A 21377-nucleotide genomic window follows, 5' to 3' on the forward strand; every position below is an offset into this window, starting at 1 on the left:
GTGATGTTTTCATCTTCCATGGTTAACACAATTGACAGTCAGTTTTTCTGTGGACAAGTGCAGAAGGATGAGAGGATTTTACCATTTTTCCACCTAAATATCATTTGCCTATGATAGTGGGTCCTTATAGGTGCATTAGCTGATAGTATAGCCATATTTTTTCCACTTTTTCGTGTGACATCTTGATCACACAGGGCATTCCTCAGATCTGATGAAAACAAAGCAGTTGCCCTGAATGTAACATTAAAATATCAGTTAGATAAATTAAGATAAAAGGGTGCCCCTTCAGGGCAGAGGGATATGTTGACAGGGAGAGTGTTATTGGCCAGCTTTGAACAGAGAAGCAAGCAGTGAGTTACACCTATGGTTAACACAACCGTAGGTGTGTGGAGGACTGTAAGAGTCAGAAGACCAGTGTTGATATCAACATTGTTCTATTTAGTGTGTAGTTAAATTATAAATTTTAGTCTACAAGCTCACTTTCTGGAAATATTTTGTAAGTCTTATTTGAAGGTCAAGACAGAAAGGTCAGAGACGGAGGGTTTCTGGTTTGGGTTTTTTGTTTTAAGAAGTGGTCTGCTGGCAACTGGCTGTTTCTGTTTTCATTTGTGTGAGTTCATTCTGCTCGGCATTGGTTAGTGGTTTTATGGTCTCCATGGAATAATTTTTTGCATCTGGTGTGTACTCATATAGGAAACACAAACTATGAATCTGTATTGAGAGGCATTTATAGTGATTATTGTGGAAACAGTGACAAGGATGGTTAATTCTTGCAAGATCTTGCTCCATTCCACAAACCACTACCAATAATGAGTTAGGTAAGGCTGAAGAGGTTGTGAGAACGAGGTTTGGAAAACATACCTTCCATTATACACCCTTCTCCAAGTATGTATTAGTTGTTCTCTGATGCTTTTTGCCCTGTATTGTTTCCACCATGGGTCAGTTTGACAGGTAGGGACACATTTGCAGGAAGGACGTGAGGCAGAAATCTTCTTGGACAGCAGGAGGTTACTATGCAATATCTGTGTCCTGTTTGAAGACAAGATCTTTTCCTGCTGGGAGTATTTTTGTTGGACAAAGCTTATCCTCATTCTGGTTAGATATAATGAGTGGGTGTACTCAGAGCAGAAATGATGGTTTTATGTTGGCAAGTGTGTTGGACTGTAGGCTCTTTGCTTGTGGTAGCAAGGTGTTGTATTTTGTCTATTGTGGTGCCCAGGAAGCTGACCTTAGAGCAGGAGTGTATCAGAGGCTGATTTGGTGAAGGGAGGAGGTTGATATCTGCAGTAGAAATCAATGAGGAAGTTTGTGGTTTTGAGTCAGATGATGGAGAAAGTGATTTTGTGTGTTCTGATTATAGTGTAATTTTGCTAGTGCAGTTATCTAGAAAGTAATTCTTGAGGTGGTTCGTCAAGAAATGGCATATTGCAGGTTTGTTCTGGGGTCTTTGGTTTGAAGAAAAATACAGTTGTTAATCTTTGATTGGACTACTGATTTCTGTGCCTTAGGATGTGTGAAAAATGGCTCTTGCAGATTGATAATAGAAGAGGACGACTGCTTGGCAGTAAGTCTTAGGTAACTCCCACCCGTGAGTTGCATTCATGTACTAGTGCAGTGGAAACCATAAAGTAACTCTGATTTTCTGAGCTCTGCTGGAGATAAGCTATGTAGCGGTTCATTTTATTAAAATCCAAAATTACAAAGAAAAAATGATGAATAAGCTGCAATGTTTTTCCTGTCAGTCACATACTGTTCTTGTTTGAAATATCTTTAGCATAATTCCTTTCTTGCTAACTCTGAAGATCTACCTTTTGTTTCCTGTCTATTCAGGGAAGGTTAGGTTAAGTTGCAAGGCTTCTCTTACTTCTAGGATTGCTTTCCAATTAATTAGTATTGAACAAGGTTATGGGCACTGATTCTGCTATTGTATAGTTTCAGGCATGGAGTAGCCTCTAATAAAGATTTAAATACTGATAACTATGAAGCTCAGAACAGGTGAACATTGTTAACTGATATTTTACTTTTTTCATCTATCAAATTGGATTCGTGCTTATGGCTTCAGATTAAGTACTGATTATGGTTTTTTAATTACATTTGTAAATAGCTGTTAGAGTTGAGCTTTTCTGAAGCCTTTTGTGAGTGTCTAAAGATTAATAATCACAGAAATTTTTAAAATAGCTAGCTGGCTTATTTCTAGCATGCTTTCTTTTGCAGATGGCTTTTGAAAGCACTCTGTATTTAAAACCCTAGCATGGATTTAGAATGGCTTTGAAATAGTTTTCAAGGTGGCAGAATAAAAAGAGTGTGACATGACTACTTAATCTCTAGCTGGGGCCAAGGGTTCTTTTTACATAATCCCGTCATTCTTACAATATGTTAATGCAATGGATGGAGTAACTGACCAACGGTTGCAAAAAAAATTTACAATAAACTAATCCCCCATAATTTGGGACTGTAGTATACAAGTTGGTTTTGAGGAGCCTTGTTACTGGTGAATTTAAATGCACTTCTCATTTTTTATTATTGCTTCTTTTTTTGTTACAGATGACATTTAGGTTAACATTGTCTTAAAGGTGATATATAGCATTCATGTTCCTTCCACTAATTTTTTTACAACCTAGTAGCATAAGCTGAACCATCAACAGGCTGTGAAATCAGAATACGTATTTCTTTAAATAGTGTGTTGCATCTGCTATTCCATCATAAACAAAACAATTATTTTCTAATGCACTTGTGACTATAAGCTGAAATTTAAAATATTTAATTTATCTGTATGTTGACATTCCTTTTAGTTGTGTTTCATAAATGTTTGGTTTGATACAGAAGTCTACACTAACCTCAGTCTTGACTAACTTTTATTAAACTTTTATTTAAAGCTTTTTAATTATTTTTATATAAACTTTTTTTATAAAAACTTTTATTAAAGTTTGTTTTGCCAGATCATTTCTGTGAATCTAAGTCAAGATCAGTATGTTGAAAGTTGTCTAAAAAGAAATCTACCTGAGCCTTAAAAATCAATTCTACAAAGGTGATTGAGTTTTTGCTTTTCCTTTAAAGATCATACTTCCTGTAATGATTCCCATATAATCCCTGTGTAGTTAAACAGCACAGTAGTCATAACATGCTTGAAATGTATGCAAGGCATCAGCCCAAAAGTTTAACTCATAATAACAGAAGGATCAAAGGACTTCACTGACACAATTTTATTTTAAAATAAAACATGATACAGACATAAATGTTAGTCTGAGTAAAAGGCTTTTATAGCCTGCATTTTGGATATTTTATATTGTAGATTAAAACTAGTTCTCCTTGTCTCAGCCACAGAAAGAAATCTCACACACCTTCATTGTCCTAAAACAAATGCTGTTGTTTTAGTTTGTCCACCAGTGGATGGGACTGCGCTGGAGAGTGATGCTTCTGAGAAAACGGAGACTATCTGTGACATGCAGCTTCTTTCCCTCTGTGCAAAAATAAAGTGTGTATATTTGAAAATGTGCTTTGATGTCTTTAAAAAAATACTGGTAAGGGAGGGATCTTGTATGTTTTTAACTTGCCATGTAACTCAGAATAATTAAGTAAACTTCCTTTGAAAGTAACTATGTTGCTGTAGGGTACTGAAAATAATGGAAGCTACAATATCCCATTAGTAATTTGAGTGAATTATAAAGACAGCTCAATATTTTTTTCCTGTACTGAAACTGGTCTTTAGAGAGCCAGTTGTGTGGGCTTACACAGTTGACTTCAGGTCTTTAGATGACTCCTGCTAAGATAAACTAAATCACAAATCTACTTAAAGAAACTGACTTTAACCAGTGTCCTTTTTTGGTTCATTTTAAGTGAGATGCCATGTTTGTAGGAAGTTTGCATCCACTTCTTACAAGCTGTTGTTCCGAAATGTCGAATTATGAAATGGCTTCTGCTGTGGTGAGGTGTATTTTGTCCCAATTCTTAGAGATTTTAAATTTCTCGAAGTGTACCACATCATTGAAGTCGATACACTTTCTTTTTCAAACTAATGCAATGTCAAGTTTACACTTTAATATTTAAGTTAAATGCTTCCTATCAAACATTCAGAAAGCCATCTTTCAATATTGAAGGTGGGAACTTGTTGATCAGTGTGGAAATTCATTGTACTGTTGATGACAAACAGAGTATTTTTTCTCTGTTTTACAGAAGAATACGCTGCATATGCAGTGTGATTAGTTGCCAGGTTTTGTAGTTTAGTAAGTTTTTACTCTGCTAGAGCACATTTTAATAAAAAAAAAGTGGTAGTATGTGAAAATAGTCCTAACAATTTCAGGTACAAAATTATTTGCAAGGAAGGGAGGAAGGGATGTGAATTGCTTGGAGTTCTTTATTTGAAACACTGTATTTTTTGATACTTGCAAGGAAACACAGTGGTGTCTGTCAGGCACATGAGTCTGATTTTTATTTTTATTTTTTAATTTTCCAACCTGGGTCTTTATCTGCCATCAGTTTTCCTTTTCTAGTGAAAAATAGCTGCTATTCTTCACTCATACTTAACTTAGCTTCCTGTATTCTTCAGAGGCAGGGACACTGGTATGTGTCCATCAGAACTAATTTTTTAGGGGGTTTTTGTCCGCTTGCAGGAGATTTTTTAACAATGTGTTGAGATCATTCAGGGGAGGCACTGTGCCTGTGAGGTGTGCTGCTTCTCTGGCTTCTCTTCTCCCGAGCTCTTTTCATCACAGAGCGCCTTTTCCTCACCTCAGGCAGTTAGCCTCATGCTTCTGCCCATCCCCATTGCCTGTTCTCCTGCCTAACTGATCCAGGATTTGGAAAGCCTTAAGATAAGTAAGTGTGCAAGATGATGGACCTTTTTACTTCTTACAGTATCTCTTACTAACAGGATTAAAGCCTGGCTCAGTCAGTCCCTGGGGGGTTTTCCTGCCTTGTTTGATAAACAAAACATTCTGCCTTGGGATGTTACAAGAAAAACTTCTTATATACCTGTTCACAAATTTAGGAGAAACTGCAAATGTCATGAGACCTTCAGTTATAAATGAGAGAGCCTACTGGTCAACTAATTGTTTGGGAGGAATGGAATTAATAAAACATAAAAAATACATTACAGTGTTTCTGATATGCAGTGTTTACTTGCATCTTCTGTGAACCGCTGGTAGACTTGGATCAGTTTCTTCTCACAGGACAAGAGAATGATCAAAGCAGGGCCTGCAGTGCTTGCAAAATCTCCTGTCCAGCCACAACTGAAACCACTGGCACAGGAAAGGTGGGGTGAGCTCTCACTGTTCACCTGCACAGGCAGGTTTCCACATTTCCACAGGGCCCGTGGAAGTGTGCTGCTCAAAATCAAGCTCTTGTTTGCAAGAAATGCCTTCTTTACTGTGCCACTGTGTGTGAAGTTTAATCTTACTTGAATTTTTTTTTAAATTAATATTTTGGGCAGGATATTATGCTGGTTCGATAGGTGTTTTAAAAATAATTCAGATTTTAGTTAGTCATTTGGAGAGTAATTCACAGTTGGTGACTGGGCCCATAGAAACTGGTAAAACATTCTGGCTTTTTTGTAATGTTAGTAATGGAAACTAAATCCAGAAAAATGGATTTTCATTCTTCAAATAATATTTCACATATAAAACATATAAAAAGAGATTCTGTGTTCAATATAACAGATACATATAAATTTCTTTTCCTTTCTCTTGAGTAAAGGGGACTCTCCTTAGTATCCCAACACAGTATGTTCCTGTTTTTCTAGTAGGACAAAAAAAGGTGCAGCAACTTTTCCATAGTTATCAGAAATTACTTCCCACTTGGAATTACCAGAAATTTCAGCTCATTTATAGTAAACGACAGTGAACTGGCCTCAGCTGGGTTCAACTTTAACTTCCTCTCAAAGTGGAAGGGAGCAGTGCTTCACAAGGAAGCCACAAAAACTTGAATCATTTAGCAACAGAAACATTTTGTATTCAGAAAAGATTTTCCTAAATTATTTTGTGATAAATGAAAGATAAGTGAATTGTTGTTACCAAACATTATTTCAGTCTTATATTTTCAGTCTATCTATTTATATTTGAAATATTCGTGTGATATGCTTTTCTAGTGCTGATTAAGCTATGCTGCTGTTTAACATGTGCTGTTTTCTTCTTATCCCACTACTTTTCAAGGTTTTTTATCATCCCCCCCCCCCCAATTTTCTCTCTAGCTCCTTTTCTACTAATAATTTAAATATCTGTTTCACTTTGAACATCGTGGGTACCTTTCTATAAGATTATTATGTTGGAACTCTATATATTCTTGCTTTCATGTTAAAGAAATAAAATCAAGTAGTATTTTGAAATTCAATTCTTCGCATTTCGGCTTGTCTACTTTGCCAATCCAGGAAATAAGTGTTGAGTTTGTTAGTTTGAATGTTTGCAGCTAAAAAGGGAAATTGAGGCTCTTCACCTCTGTGTGCTCTGTTCAAAAACCCAGCAATGTGTGTTGAATTCTGAGATTTGTAAATATTAATTACACAGATAATATGTTCTGTAATAAGGAAGTTGAGATAAAGCTTTAGAAACCCAGCTTGGAGAAGTCAGATGACAGAGTAGGTCCCTTTATTTGCTAAGCAGGAAGATGGATCAAGAAAAAAATCAGCATATTGCAGGGTCTGGGCATTGTGAAGGATTGTGCAGATGATGTGTAACTTGAAACTGTTTCATTTGTATTCTCAGAGAAATCCAGAGGTAATCAAAACTGCTAACACAATGAGTTTTGTTAAATTTGTTAGAAAAAAAGAGTAAGAGCCCTTAAGACTGCTTTGAAGTTTTGCTTGCACACAGTATAGTGTCGTGATAGCCATCAGGTGTAATTGGGACAAAAGGGACTTTGATCTTGTCTTCCCAGAGCGGTCCACCTTTTGAGGCAGGATCTCAGCTCTTCTAGCTAACAGATGCTCAGTGAAGGGATTAGCTTCAAATATATTTCCAGATTGTGCTTTCTTATTTCAGACTTTGTGCATTGTAACTGTCATTGAAGACTTAACTCTTTGCTAAAATAAGATTTATGGCTTTCTGTGTTGGTTGCACAACAATTTAATAAACTGTTCTTAGACAAACGTAATATATGACTGAAGATGCGGCAGAATCTCTCCTGTACAGAAAAGCTGGAGTAGCTGTCTGACACGTTATATGTCCACTCTCAATATACTATATGCAAAACTCAGCAAAATTGATTCTAACATTCTCAGCACTTGTGCTTGGGGTCGCATCTATCAGAAAAGGTCTGCTGTTACCTTTCTTGTTACAGAGTGAAATTTCCTTTGTCGCAGTGTATGAGAAATGTTTGCTTTCCTTTTTGCTGTATTAAAATACTCAAGTAATGACCTGCCAGTGTCTTATATACTCCACTCCATGAAGGGTTCCCAAAGTTCATACCAATGGAAACTCAGATACCAGTGGCCTTAGGAGGAGTTTCTGGTTTTCTACTGCTCTGTGGGAATCTGCAGCAGTGACTTGCTACTCCATACCACCAGCATCCTACCCTTCAAATTCAGGACTACAAACATACCTGTACTTACCCTGATTTGTTGGTGGGTGGTAGCTGCCAGTGTGAAAAAAGCTTTGGCTGTGCACTTCAAATTGTCCAGCTACCACTTGCGTTGTACATTGAGCCCTTGAGTACTCTGTTAATTGAGTTAATTCAGCATTTAAACATTGCTCCTTGATGCCAACAAATTTTCAATATACATCTTACCATTTGCTTTTAAACATCTCAGTCCCTAGCAGTGTCATAAGTTGTATGTAGATGCAAAGAGGCTTTAATGTAGTACCTCTCTTTCTGAAAATATCCCCTGATACCACTTTCGGTAGCTGATATTTTTTTCTTCCTCAGCATGTTTCCTTTACCCTATTTGCTTCTTACATCATATATTGTGAGGGTTATCTGAGATTTATTTTCAAGTACTGATATCATTAGAGTTTGTAAAGTATTGTTTATTCCTCCAGATAAAGTTATTTGAAATAAAGTTTGAAAGCTATAGTGTCATGGCTTGTTAATGTGTTCAATAGTGAAATGTTTATTACATTTTAAGTAGCAATTTGTTGCAGAGTCAAAGCACCTTTTCCACAGATAATGCAGAAACTCTATAGCAGTCATTTCTGTCTCCTATGACTGTGAAGAAAGTCTCCAAATATAAGCATAAGCAATTATCTTTCATTTTTCTAGATTTTCTGAAAGCACAAATCTGCAGGAATAGTTGGTCTCTTTTAGTCATTTAAATGAAGTGCTGAATGCTGAAAATGTAAGTGTATGTGATAACTATGTGGGTGCTGATCAAAGCAACTAGAGAGAGTGCAAGTCCTATAATGACTCAGATGATTTTTTTTTTTTTTGTTATAAAGTCCCCAGGAGCCCTAGGCTTAATCATACAAGGTAATTGTGCTTTGAACATGTGTAAAAAACTCACCCTGTGTTGTCCATTTTTACTTTTTCTTCAGATGCACCTAAGTAGTTCATTAAAAAGATAAGCAAAGGTCTAGACTTCATCTTCTTAGAGGTCCTTTTCAATCCTATATGTCCCTAATTTTTCTATTTCTCTCCATTGTTAAATTTTTCTTCTTTTTCTCCTTTTGCTAGAAATTCTTCAGAAGGTGGAATGGAGGTTTATTCCCCCTCCCCCCCATTTTTCATAACTGTGCTTCTTTGGTTCTTTGTGGAGTTTTTGGTTTTTAAGACAGAGATGTGCTTGTGACATATGCTAAACAAAGAAGTTGTTCCTCTCCAGTTTTTCACCCGTTATAAAACATTAATTGGCTACAGAAAGGAATTTAAACACAATGAGCATGTCAGTCTTAGCTTTGTCCCTTGGGACTTTGGAGGAAGCCATGCTGTCTGCACTAAGCCCAGTCAGTCAGATTTTAAAATTTGAAAATGCATTGTCTTCATCAAAGATGAGCTAAAAAGTGAACAAAATTTGCTGTTCACAATAATCATTATGGTGCATCCTAATACATGTTCTCCAATGAAAGCACACTTAAGTAGTAAGTATGCTTTGATGAAGTTGGGTATACTTTGAGAGGCTTGGTAGAAGCCAGTGTCCTGCTAAGTGAGGTGTTTCAAAGCCAGTTTTTTTGCCTTGAACAGCATCGTATTTAAAGCAGTTGATTTCTTACCAAATAAGGTGTAAATGCCTCTATTTTGATAGTGACATAGATGTAACAGCAAAATGTTGTCACTGCATTTGCAGATACCGTTGGAGCACCCTCCCTGGGTAGCTGAACCTGAAAAATCTGTAAAGTCAGTCACATGTGAAGCTTGAAATCTCTGCAGCTACTTTGTTCATAGTTACAAAATCACAGTGTGAAGCAGCAGGTGCAAGCCAGCATCTGCAGTTTGCATGGTTTCTACTACAGCTAAGACAGGGGTAAGCCCTGTTGAACAGTGAGCAGTGGTACCACCCGTCTGTCAGTGGGTCTCTCTTCCTTTTATTGCCCAGGTCCCTGGGGCAGCAGCACTCACCAGGGCCAGTGATTTTGTGTGCAATGGCAGGCTGTAATTGTGTCAGTCCAGTGACATCTTCAAGTTTGGAAGGACAATCATCATCTACGTATTCTGCTGAGATGTGGTGCAGTGGGTCACGTTCACACTTCCAGCTATGCAGTCAAAAAGGAAACATTTAGTCATCTAGTACATTGCTTGGAGTTGCAGCCGATGGCCATGATAAAGAGTTGTATTTACTCTGATTTCCAGATGAATAGTGTACAATAATGAAAATGAAGGCAGCTTTTTAGTCACAGATAGGGTATATTTATGATCAAGCATGCGAATTACAAAAGAGTAAATGACCGATTTCATTTTAAACAAAATAATTGTAGTGGTCAACGTACAGTTTTTCATATATATTTATTTTAGACTTTTAGAAAATGTAGCATGTATATGACCTTAAAAATACTGGTAAAAACAAAAACCTCAGAAAAATCAAAACTTTGTGTTTTTCTCTGGATAATGAGTGTAGGAGTTAATGCAGGATTTTCAGGTGGTTTTCATAACTTTGGGATTAGAAAAGTAGAGGACAACATTAATTCCTGATATAATTCCTTTGGGTTTTGACCAAATTTATCCATAATTGAGTAGTCCTTGCTTCTAGGATGCATCTTCAATTTACAGCTTCATAACGAAAAGAAAAGCTAGTTTTTAATGTGGGAGCAGCTTCGAATAGGCATTCCCATTTTATTCCCTACCCACAGGGCTACAACTGCTGTGGTTGCTGTGACCTGAGTATCAGCTGTTGTCTAGTCTTTTTCCTGAGTTATGGCAAGAAAGTGATAGTGCTTGGAACTTTTATTTTTCTCAACAAAGATTTCCTGCTTTTCCCAGGCAGTTGGAGATATTCCAGGGGGTTGGAATGATCTTTAAGGTCCCTTCCAACCCAAATCATTCATAGAATCTGTGTGAGCTGTAGGCTACACATGATTATTATTGCCAACTTTTGTGCTGTGTCTCATTTCTTACTACATCTGGTTAGGAAGGAGTTAAGTCAGACATAGATTTATCAGAGGATAAATCAAATTTTAGGTGTCCGAATACTGTGAGGAGAGAGACACCCATCTCTACTGAAGCCAGGAGAAGTCTAATGTAACCGAGTTCTCACTTTTTAGGCTGGATCTGGGAATTTATCATGAGTGTGTAGACAGTGATCTGTGAACAGCGTTCTGGGGACTTTGACCTAATGACCTGTCTGTCATCCCAGATGTACCTTGCTTAACTATTGTTTGACATACAAAGAGAAATTTAATCTAATCTCAGACTAACTCATTTCTCCTTGTTTGCTGAAGTGGCCAGAAATTACTGACTCTACCTCCTTTCCTTATACTTAATTTTCTGAGAAATGAATTTATATCTGGCTTTCTCTAGTGAGGCTTCTGCCTCAGTATGGCTTTCAACTCCTTTTGGGGAATTCTTGCACTTTTATTTAACATGATAAGTAATTAAAAAAGTTGCAGTAATGTAACACTTCAGTGCCCCTGTCAGAGGAAATGGTCTTTGCAGTTTGTAAACTGAGAGGGAGTGAAAAGGAGATTTTAACCAGTCAACTTCTCTGTTCACTGGTGTTCCCTGTTATAAAGGGTAGTTGAACTTTTTCTGTTTGGAGATAACATACTTAGTGGTTTCTGATAAAACATTGAAGTGTTGGCTCATGTTTTCCTGTGTTTAAAAAAATCCTAACCAAAACCTTCTTGAAATTTAAAAAAAGCAGGAGAAAACTGCTTCATCAAATATCAGACAATCGACAAGAATTATAGTCAGACAGCTCAGATTCTGTAGCCTTAATGGATTTCTGGCAGAAGCCAGAAGTAGTAATTAAAGTAAAAACCTTAAGTTTTTTTCAGTCTGTGTAAGCACAGAATGCTATTTCAAATTTCTATAAATAAAGAGCAGAGCACATTTAATTTGGTAGTTGAAGATTACTATTCTGCAGCATTTCTGTAGTGTAGGTAGAACTAGCATGTTGCCAAATACTGATGCATGCAGTCTTCAAAGCTAATTCATATCCCACACCGTTTTTGTCAGAAAATCAGTACAAGTTTATATCAGGTTTTAGATTTAACTAGTATTTGTTCTTTTAAAATAATTTTCTTGTAATGCCACAAGAATGGTTCTTTAAAATGTGTCTTTGATAATTGAAAGTGTACCACAGTGATATTGTTTTATGAAAGAGGAATTAAAGGCAGAGAATGGAAGTTGGATGGAAGAAATGATGAAAACCTGCAAGTTCTGTCAAAACTTTCTCTGAGCTGATAACGTGGAGAATAATGGGTGCTGTAGCACTGGGAAATGTTGCCTGACTTAATAGCCTGAAGAGTAAGTAGCAGGTGCTTCAGCTTTGATCTTTGACACTAGAAGAAAAGGGTGATTACATAGTGATGCTGGAGGCTTTCAGCTGCTAGGTGAGCTCGGTAGACTTGCCCATTGAGGTAGAAGGTGATAGAGCATCATTTGAACTATGAGTTGTAACTCCACAAGCTTTAAAATGGAAATACTTGTTGCACTAATGTGATGCACAATTCTGCATCGAGCTTCCAGAGTTTAAAAATTCATGAGGAAGTGGCAATTTAGGACTTTCTTTAGAGGAGGAGCAAGTGTACAGAGAGACGAGGCTGTAGGAGTGCTAGCAATTTATATGATTTATCTGCCCTTCCCACATATGCACACTGAGTTGTTCAATGTCCTGACTTGCTGTTGGTGTGAGATGAGCAGAGAATCCTTTAACGTTACATCAGTAGTATAATTAGGAAGGAAAATTAAAATTAAGTATTACTAAAAATGGTCTTAAAACACACAGTGTTATTAGTTTAAATTCTGTTAGTTTTCTTGCAACTAGCATCTGGAAACAGCTGTTGGCTGTATGCTTAAATAGGTAGAGTTTGTGAATGTTTGGTGAACCTAGTTCCCACCTCAGTCTTCAAGGGTTCACAAGAAGAAGCCGTGAACCTGTCACAGATCCCAGACAGAGTATCACTGACTATTCCAGACTGAATATTGAACTTCAGGTAAGTGTGATTTGAAGTGGCAGGGTTACATTTGGGAAAATAAAAGGGGGGTTTTGTGGCAGGTTTTTTTCATGGCAGCTGTATGAAGCTGCTCAGAAGTGTGGAGTGTTCGAAGTAGTCCCAGCAGAGATGGATTATTGGAAAAATGCAAGTGAGGTGGGCAAAGCTGCCTGATAGATTGCAAAACCATATGATAAATTATACTGATCACATGCATATGGCCCCCATATAAGTAATGTATATTTGTGCACAGAGATTTATCCTCACCACCACCTTTTTCTTGGTAGTAAAATTCAGAGCAGTGAATTAGGAACGATACAATCGGATATAAAAGGATTTAGAACTGTTTAGGTGACTGGGCCAACAGCTGGCAAACATGGTTCACTGTGGAAAAATGTAAAATAATTAGTCTGGGAGCAAGAAACCAAAGGAAACACAGTGTGTGCTGCAATGGAACAATCATTCAGCACGCTGACTAGGAAAAGGATTTGAAGGTTATTGTGGAAAAATCATTGAAACCATGAGGCTTGTGCACAGCTGCAAGAAAGTAAGTTACTACGTTGTATCAGAGGGATAAAATACAAAATAAGAGGCGATAGGGTTACAGGAGTGTTAGGCTCCATCTGGAATACTGTGTATAGTATTGGTCACCATGCCCCACATGGAAGATATTGTCTGGGAAAGAGTGCAAAAGCAGTAACAAAGATAAATTTTTTTTATATGTAAAGATTAGGGAAGATGATCTACTAAAACATATCATTTTCTCTGTACAAGATCAAAAATTAGGAGTAATCTTAAAAATGGGGAAATAGAAATGGACAACTTAAAACTGCATAGAAAGAGTGATAAGGATCTGGAATAAATTATTTCAGAAGGTCTGTTGGTATACAGAGTATACATAAATTTGTAAAGAGAATTAAAGGAACTGACAAACAGTGATAAATCTGTGAGTTTTTAAATTTGAAGGCAGGCACGTTAAGCTGTTTTCCCTTACCTCCCCTCTTAAAGGTTTGTGACGTGGATGACCATAGTTTTCAGACTTATTACAGCTTGTATTTGGAGGGGGTGCACACAGTTTGTATCTATGAATTATGCTTCTGTGCCTAAGAGTGTTTTTTAAGTACATTGGGGAGCACCCAAATTCTTCATGCTGTGTATTAGGAATAACATGTTCATTCTGCCTGTGCTTTTCTGTATTTCAAAGTCCTGCAACTAGAAGTTAAGGCTGACTGTCTAGTGCCTCTGTAATGCCATTTCAGGATAATGATGCACTTATACAGTATGCAACAGGTTTGGAAATGTGTTTTAGGGCATTTGCTTCTTCTATTAAAAAAAATTGGGGGAGAGAAAGCCAAGCATATTAAAGAATATGGCATTCAGAGTTTATGTAAGTGGTATAGTTAGTTAAGATGAGAAAATATGCTAAAGCAATTAAACTATTTTGAGGAATAAAACTCCCTTTTTTTTCAGGATTCAGCACTTGGGTGGGATGCTTAGCTCTTTTTCATTTTTTTTTTTTCTGTTTCTTAATGCCTAGCTAGCTGTTGCAGGAGCAGTAAGACAGCATGTGAATAATGTCAGGGATAACTCCATAGACTTCAGTTCTGTGGAGAAAATTGCTCCACAGATTTAAACTTAGCTATCTGCATCTTTGTATCTAAACCAAATGCAGTGGATCACTGGATTGATATTTGAGAAAGCAATTTACCAAACTTGGTGTAAATTGTTAACTTCTCCTGACATACCATTTTGATACCCTGCTTTGAAAATTTTGGAGTTATTTGGTCCCAGCTGCTTCTTTGTTGTCATGTGACTGTGGCAATGAGGACAGTTCTGCTGTAGTCTTTGTGTTTAATGTGCTGGGGCCATTTCTTTATCAAGGCTTCTGTGGAGGTGCACAACGGGAAGCCCAGCACTCAATATTTGATGTTGTGATTCTACTTTTTAGGTAGATACTCATGAGACTGGAAGAGACTACCTCTGAGGCAGGTGCCCAAATTCCATATACATTACCAAGGGAGTGAAAGAGCTCAGAAGAGGAGGAGGAGTTAGGAAGCCCGGGAACTTTGTAGACAACAAAATGAAACCAGTGTGAATGGCAGTAGTGCTGCTGCTGCTGCTCACTCTGATAATTTAATGCAAGTTGCTGTGCATTGGATACTATCATAATTCTGTGAAAGGTAGCTGACCCTTTCTTCTCTGCTTCCACTGACTTCCAGACCACCAAAGAGCCTGTTGTACAAGTACTGCTGACATGTAGCAGTATGTGCGTGTGTGTTAAAAGAGATCTTAGGGCGTCCCAGAGCTGCTTCATCTCTGCAAGTCCTGCTGTGTGTCAGCAAAAATCTGACCAGGTGCTGCTCTGATTGCTGGGGAGTGACAGTGCCTCTTCACTCATCTCAGCTGGAATGGAGTGGCATAGGCACAGACACCAATTTGCTTATGGCAAGGCAGATTTAGCTGCCTCCTGGCAGCATGCAGAAACAGAACTGGAAGGACTTCAAAATTAAATAGCAACCTTGCAGTCTGCAGTATAAAGGCATCTCTTCAGCTTTTCCTAATAGGTGGTTTCTAGACATACTTATTACTTCAGTTTTACTTCCCGTTCTGTTTCCATCATCCAAGTCACTAATGAAAATGTTGTCTAGAACAGGGCTTAGGGCATTTATGTGATGGCTCCTGAACTGCCAGATAACTCAAAGATAACCCAAATGTATTGCCTTTCTGTGCTTAATGCTGACAGAGACATAGACTTCGTATATGTCATGAAGAAGGTTCTTTGTGACATTGTCATCTGTATCATAAGCAAGGTGTCACTTCTGCAGTAAAAAGCTGATTTTAACTTTCCTGTAGACTGAGCAGTTTGCTTCCCAGTGTTGTTCCTCTGCCGTGTCAGAAATCTGCTTTTAGTCAACTGACCAGGAACTGTCAGCAGATTAGATTATTGATGGGAAAAACTTGGTGCTGCATATTAAGACAGTCTCAGCAACCAGATTGTATTTACAGTAGTTTCATATATACAAATGTTTTATTTTAGGATTGAGGATAAAGTTAATATAAACCAAATTCCTATTACATTTTTTCCTCTCATTTTTTAAACTAGCAACTTTTACAATATGGATTTCTAAATACAGGTAGAATCACTTTAAAATAGGTCATTAAAAACTTTGTGACTTGCCAGAAGCAAAGTCAAGCCAGTGCTACATTTTTTAAAAATTATTCAGTGTTTTTAATGGTATGTAATGATAGGACAGCAAGTCAAGCATGGTCTAAGAGGGAGCTGACTGCAACAAAAAGAACAAACCAACTTTGAATAAAAGCTAGAAACTTAAACAGAAAATTCAAGCATCTAGGGCAGACAAAACAAAGATATTTGTACACAGATCTCCTCTGCCTTCTGTGTCCTTGCAAATGGGTCCTTGCTTTCAGCAAGCTTGATGACTGAGAGGCAGGAAGCTCTGCTTCTTCCCTGCTTAGTCCTGAGGAAGGTCTACCCAAAAGGCCGTACCTGTGCTGTGTGGCACTACTCTAACTACACTTCAAAAGATTTCTGGCCAACAATTTCCTGCATGAAGACTTAAGCCCCTCTGGGAACACGTTCGTGCTGTTGCAAGCACAACGCTGAATTAGAACTGCTCCTTTAGATACAGTTACCCCGGTGAGTGTGTCTTGATACTGCCGGGTGCTGCACTTCGGCCACAACAACCCCCAGCAGCGCTACAGGCTTGGGGAGGAGTGGCTGGAGAGCTGCCAGTCAGAGAGGGACCTGGGGGTGTTGATTGACAGCCGGCTGAACATGAGCCAGCAGTGTGCACAGGTGGCCAAGAAGGCCAATGGTATCCTGGCTTGTATCAGAAATAGCGTGGCCAGCAGGGACAGGGAAGTGATCTTACCCCTGTACTCGGCACTGGTGAGGCCGTACCTTGATTACTGTGTTCAGTTTTGGGCCCCTCACTACAAAAAGTGAATTACTCGAGCGTGTCCAGAGAAGGGCAACGAAGCTGGTGCAGGGTCTGGAGCACATGTCGTATGAGGAGCGGCTGAGGGAACTGGGGTTGTTTAGTCTGGAGAAGAGGAGGCTGAGGGGAGACCTCATCGCCCTCTACAACTACCTGAAAGGAGGTTGCAGAGAGCTGGGGATGAGCCTCTTTAACCAAGTAATAAGTGATAAGACAAGAGGTAATGGCCTCAAGTTGCGCCAGGGAAGGTTTAGCCTAGATATTAGGAAGCATTTCTTTACAGAACGGGTTGTTAGGTGTTGGCATGGGCTTCCCAGGGAGGTGGTGGAGTCCCCATCCCTGGAGGTGTTCAAGAGGCAGGTTGACATAGCGCTGAGGGATATGGTGTAGTTGGAAACTGGCAGTGTTAGGTTAACAGTTGGACTAGATGATCTTCAAGGTCCTTTCCAACCTAGATGATTCTGTGAAATACCCCACAGTGTACTCACAGCCTTGCAGAAGTTTGCCATAAAGTGGTACTGTGTGGGAGATTTCACTCATCTACAATTACATACCTTTAGATACTTAACTGAGGAACCTGGTCTTTAAGTCCCTATGGAGTCAGTTGGAAGAAGCAGTCTCCTGCTGAGGAGCTCTGCAGTTTAGATGCCAAAAATGTATTCTGTTATTAACACCCCTCTCAATTAGTGTTTGAATTCCAAAAGAAATCTAACCCAAAGATGTATTTTTAAATGTTAATCTATTGCTAATTAAATAAAAGAAAACCTGTTTTTCAACCATATTGCTTTTGACCCACTTTTGATAACGTCACTCAGATTGTTTCCAAGAGCTAGAGAAGAGTGGCATACATAATCATTAGACTCAGATCTGAAGAGCTTCAGATGTTACTTTAAAAACAGTTTGGCAATCATAAAACTGCTCTAGCTGGATCAATGAGATCAATAAAGTGTGAGAAAATAAATCAGGTTTGAGTAAAGCCATGTATAGTTTAATTTGAAATGTGCAGCTGCAGTTTTGCAGAAAACAAAATATATAGCAAGCACAATGCTTTTATTCATCCCGAAGTTAAAGCATTTTTTTCCAGCTATCAATTTACAGCTTAAGATAATGGATTTTGGCAGTGTGCAGGGCTATTAAGTAATGTTTATTAAAATGGATAAGAAAGGACTTAAGAGGTGGCCTGTAAAAGAGAATTTTTAAAGGACTGGTTAGCGAAATAAAGAAACAGCATTTTCTCCTAGAAGTGAAGTTTTATGTTCCTGGATAGGTCATTAATGAAAAAGATTGTGGTGGTATCATTTTATTATTTAGTAGTTTGTGAAGCTGTGCTTATGGAGTTTTTTCACCTCTATTGTGAGGCTGAAAAACTTAAGTGTGTTAAACATCTATCCTGGAGAGAGAAATAATCAACTATATTTAAGTTTGCTTCAATCACAAAACTAGCATATAATTTGACATGAACTTGACATTCCCAGGGTCTGTTTATCCATTGTGCACTTCTTCACAATAGGCAGTAGATGCGTGCAACTCCATGCCAAAAGTCATTAAAGTCACTAGAAGTTTGCATGTACTCAAGGCGATGTTGAGTAAGTGCCAAAAAGTGATATAACCAAGAGTTGTTAAATACATAGAAACCACATCCAGCTCAGGATGTCCCTGAGCTCAAAATAGATTGATACTGAGAGTATATTTTTGTTCCTTCCTAAGCATTTGCTTGTGGCCAATACTTGTATTGATGCAGACACACTGCAATTGGATTTTAAGTACAATGTCTGACTCATTCAGATACTCTAACCTTGCAGCCGCAGACCATAACAAAGGAGAAAGGATGTTGGATGAGGTGAACCTTTGGTCTGACCCAGTGTGGTCATTCCTCCATTCTTCTGAGACCATCTCTGATCAAATTCAGGAAGACATTTGAATGTTTTCTAAATACTTTCAAGATAGGGCTAGACATACTTGTGAGTTCAGCTCTGTGCATGAGCTTAAGTCTTACAGTGTATGTGTGCATTTATTTGTTTTTCTGAAAAGAAGTGCTTTTGAAATCTGTATATCTGCTAACAGGTGACAACATTGAAATATCCCAACTGGCGAGGCAAGGCTATGGAGCACTACAGAGCCTTGGACAAAGGGGTGCTAAGGCACTTTTTTGCAGTTAGAAGCAGGGTATCTGTGTAACTACTTTAAATGAGTATTTTATAATGGAATAAGCTTTAATGTCATATATATCCTCCAAAGATTTCCCCATTTAAAAAATCTAGATATTGCTGAGTTTATCAACTGACTTTTATTTGGGCTGACTTCTCTTTTCACTATTTTACATGAGCAATAAAAATATTAACATATGACAACATTCAGGCTAGCTATGGAGTTTATGCAATCCTATATGTCTGTTTGCAGTAAGGGGTACCCTGGGACGCTGTTCTTCACTGCAGATGTTCCCCAGAGGTCACCTGCCTAAATGCAGGTGATGGCAAGGAGAGTTTGAACTTGACTGAGCCCATGCCGTAGATGCAGTGGAGACCTGAGAAATGTGCATTTATCTTTCATTGTCTTTCAAAATGAACACAGTGTTTCCTAAGCACAGTAACAACAACCCCGTAACTAGTTTCTACCCATCTTATGACTGGCTTCAGTGCTACAGATCCAGAATGAAAATGATTTTTGTGGATGATGATTAGTACTAGCTAGAAATTAAGTCATCAATTTGTGCTTTCAAGTCATTAAATTATAGTGGTGGTTTGTGGCATACTGAAAGGCACAGACTCCTCCAGATGATGGAAGTGGCTAGTGAATCTTCTCCAGCAGAGCAGAGGAAAACTAACATTATTTTTAGGTACTACTGTAAACATTTACAAATAGGCAGTCTGTCTCTGAAGAATGTAGGCATGCCTGAGGTCTTAGGATGTCTGAGAAATTATTTTTTATTAAGAGAAAAGAGGTTGGACAAATAGAGCGTTAATTTGACTCAATCTGGGTTTTACACAATTTCATCCTTCTTGAATTAAATGCTGTAGTTAAGCTATTTCACAAAAGAAGTCTGAGATAAAGAAAATCTTAGAAACTTTGAAGAGGAGGAGAAGAGAGAATTGCAGCAGATGGAGTTCTGGACCTCCCTAAGAAATTTAATGTTTGTGCTAATGGCACAGTCTGCTTCCAAGAATATGGCAGCTTTGATAAATGAAGCAACACTGATAACCACTGAGGTCTTGAAAAAGAAAATCAGCAGATGCTTGATGACCTGCTTAAATGGTACTACAACCTCTACAAACGCCTTTTAAGGTGCATCCAGAATGACTGAAAACAACTTTATCTCTGGTAGAGAGGAATGTAGCACAGAGAAATGGATGACCTACCAGGTTTTTGCTAGATTCAGATGCTGCAGCGAAGACAATTGTAGTGCTGTGTTGTGACCTTGCAGTCTTGCTGAAGGTGCAGCAGTGATGGGCTTTGAAGGGAGGATTGAGAAAACATACTTAAACTTTCATTATAGAAGGAAAGTTCAAAATTAGAGGATGGAATCTATAAACACTAGTAAAAAATGAAGGATTGTTACAGCCCTGCTGTAATCAGGAATACACTGGTTTTACACTCTGTAATGGCTCCAATTAAAATAAGTGTTTGTCAGCATTACATTATTCACAGTGGTTCATACTGAATTCATTTCAACTTTCAGGATAACTGTTATTGAAACTACTGAATGTAAAAGGGATTTCTTTAATTTCTCTGATGTAAATCTAATATCCTGGACAATCATCTCCTTGATGCTCACTTTAGAGGTAGTAAGACATTTTATCTTTGCAGATAAACTGTATGTATAAATTTAATGAATTTAATGAATTCAAGCTTCTGTTACATTCTGCTGGTGCCTTAGCTTTGTCTCATCTGTTCAGTTTTCTGTGGTTTTTCTGTTAGAGGCTGTCAAAAACTGATTTTAAAAGTTCTGATCCACACAGCAATGTGCTGGAACTTTTAAAATCATTCGTACCAATTTTGAGTGTGATGCATTTTGCAATCTATTGAAAACTTAAAATATTACACAAATCTTTGATTAAATAATGCATGCTTAGTTCAAAGTAAATATGTCAATTTGAATAAACAGAATTCTAGATTTCTGAATTCTTGTTTCATGTATTTTTAATTTATTATGAATGTTTTAGTTTTAGAGAAGAATGTTGATGAAAATGTTTAATTAGTAAATGGGAATACCAGAATGTAGGTAAAACTTTCACTGTGGTTTCTGTTTTTCTGAACAAGTGGCACAGCAGAACTGTCTTAGCTGTCTCTCTTCATCCAGTCTTTCATGTGTAATCTCTGTGTCAAATGAAAATGCTTTAGAAGAAAAATTCTGCATAGGTAGAAAGTTTAAAAAAATAAGCAAGTCTGTGAAAAATATGTCTGGTCATTGGAAAATATAGTGTGTTTTAAGACATTCATGTTTTACACATAACATTGTCACAAGATCAGTGACTCCTACAGAAAACAAATCATTTGTTTAGAAGTGAAGTCAGCAGCTTTATGGAGAAATAAATATAATTTTACAACTTAATTACAGTATAAACATTTCTTGTGGTTGCAATGACTTTGTTGTTATTGTTGTATTAATCTTACAGGACATATGGATGTTTGTTTCAGTACCTCTTGGGACCTGCTAAATCCGTTAAGCATAACTCTGACCACTCTTCTGAAGAGCTTAACTTGTTAGCCATTTTTCATCTATGTGACTAAACCTTTAATAAATAAAAAAGGAAAGAAAGGAAGACTTTCAAGAGATTGTTTTCTTTCTTTTACATGTTGTTATTTGATTAATTTACCACTGTGGAAGTTTTATCTAATAGTGTTAGTTCACTATATTTAAAAGTGAAGAATTTCACACTTCCCAGATGCTGTGGAATGCTTTGGGAGG

General features: G+C 37.7%; 1 protein-coding gene across 2 annotated transcripts in view; it reads left to right on the top strand.

The window, feature by feature from the left end:
- The window catches only part of MICU2 (mitochondrial calcium uptake 2), a 147210-nt gene that overhangs the window by 48400 nt on the left and 77433 nt on the right, over positions 1–21377 (top strand). The gene's annotated exons all lie outside the window — the stretch shown is intronic.

This window comes from Strix aluco, chromosome 2, assembly GCF_031877795.1.
Source record: "Strix aluco isolate bStrAlu1 chromosome 2, bStrAlu1.hap1, whole genome shotgun sequence".
NCBI lineage: Eukaryota > Metazoa > Chordata > Aves > Strigiformes > Strigidae > Strix > Strix aluco.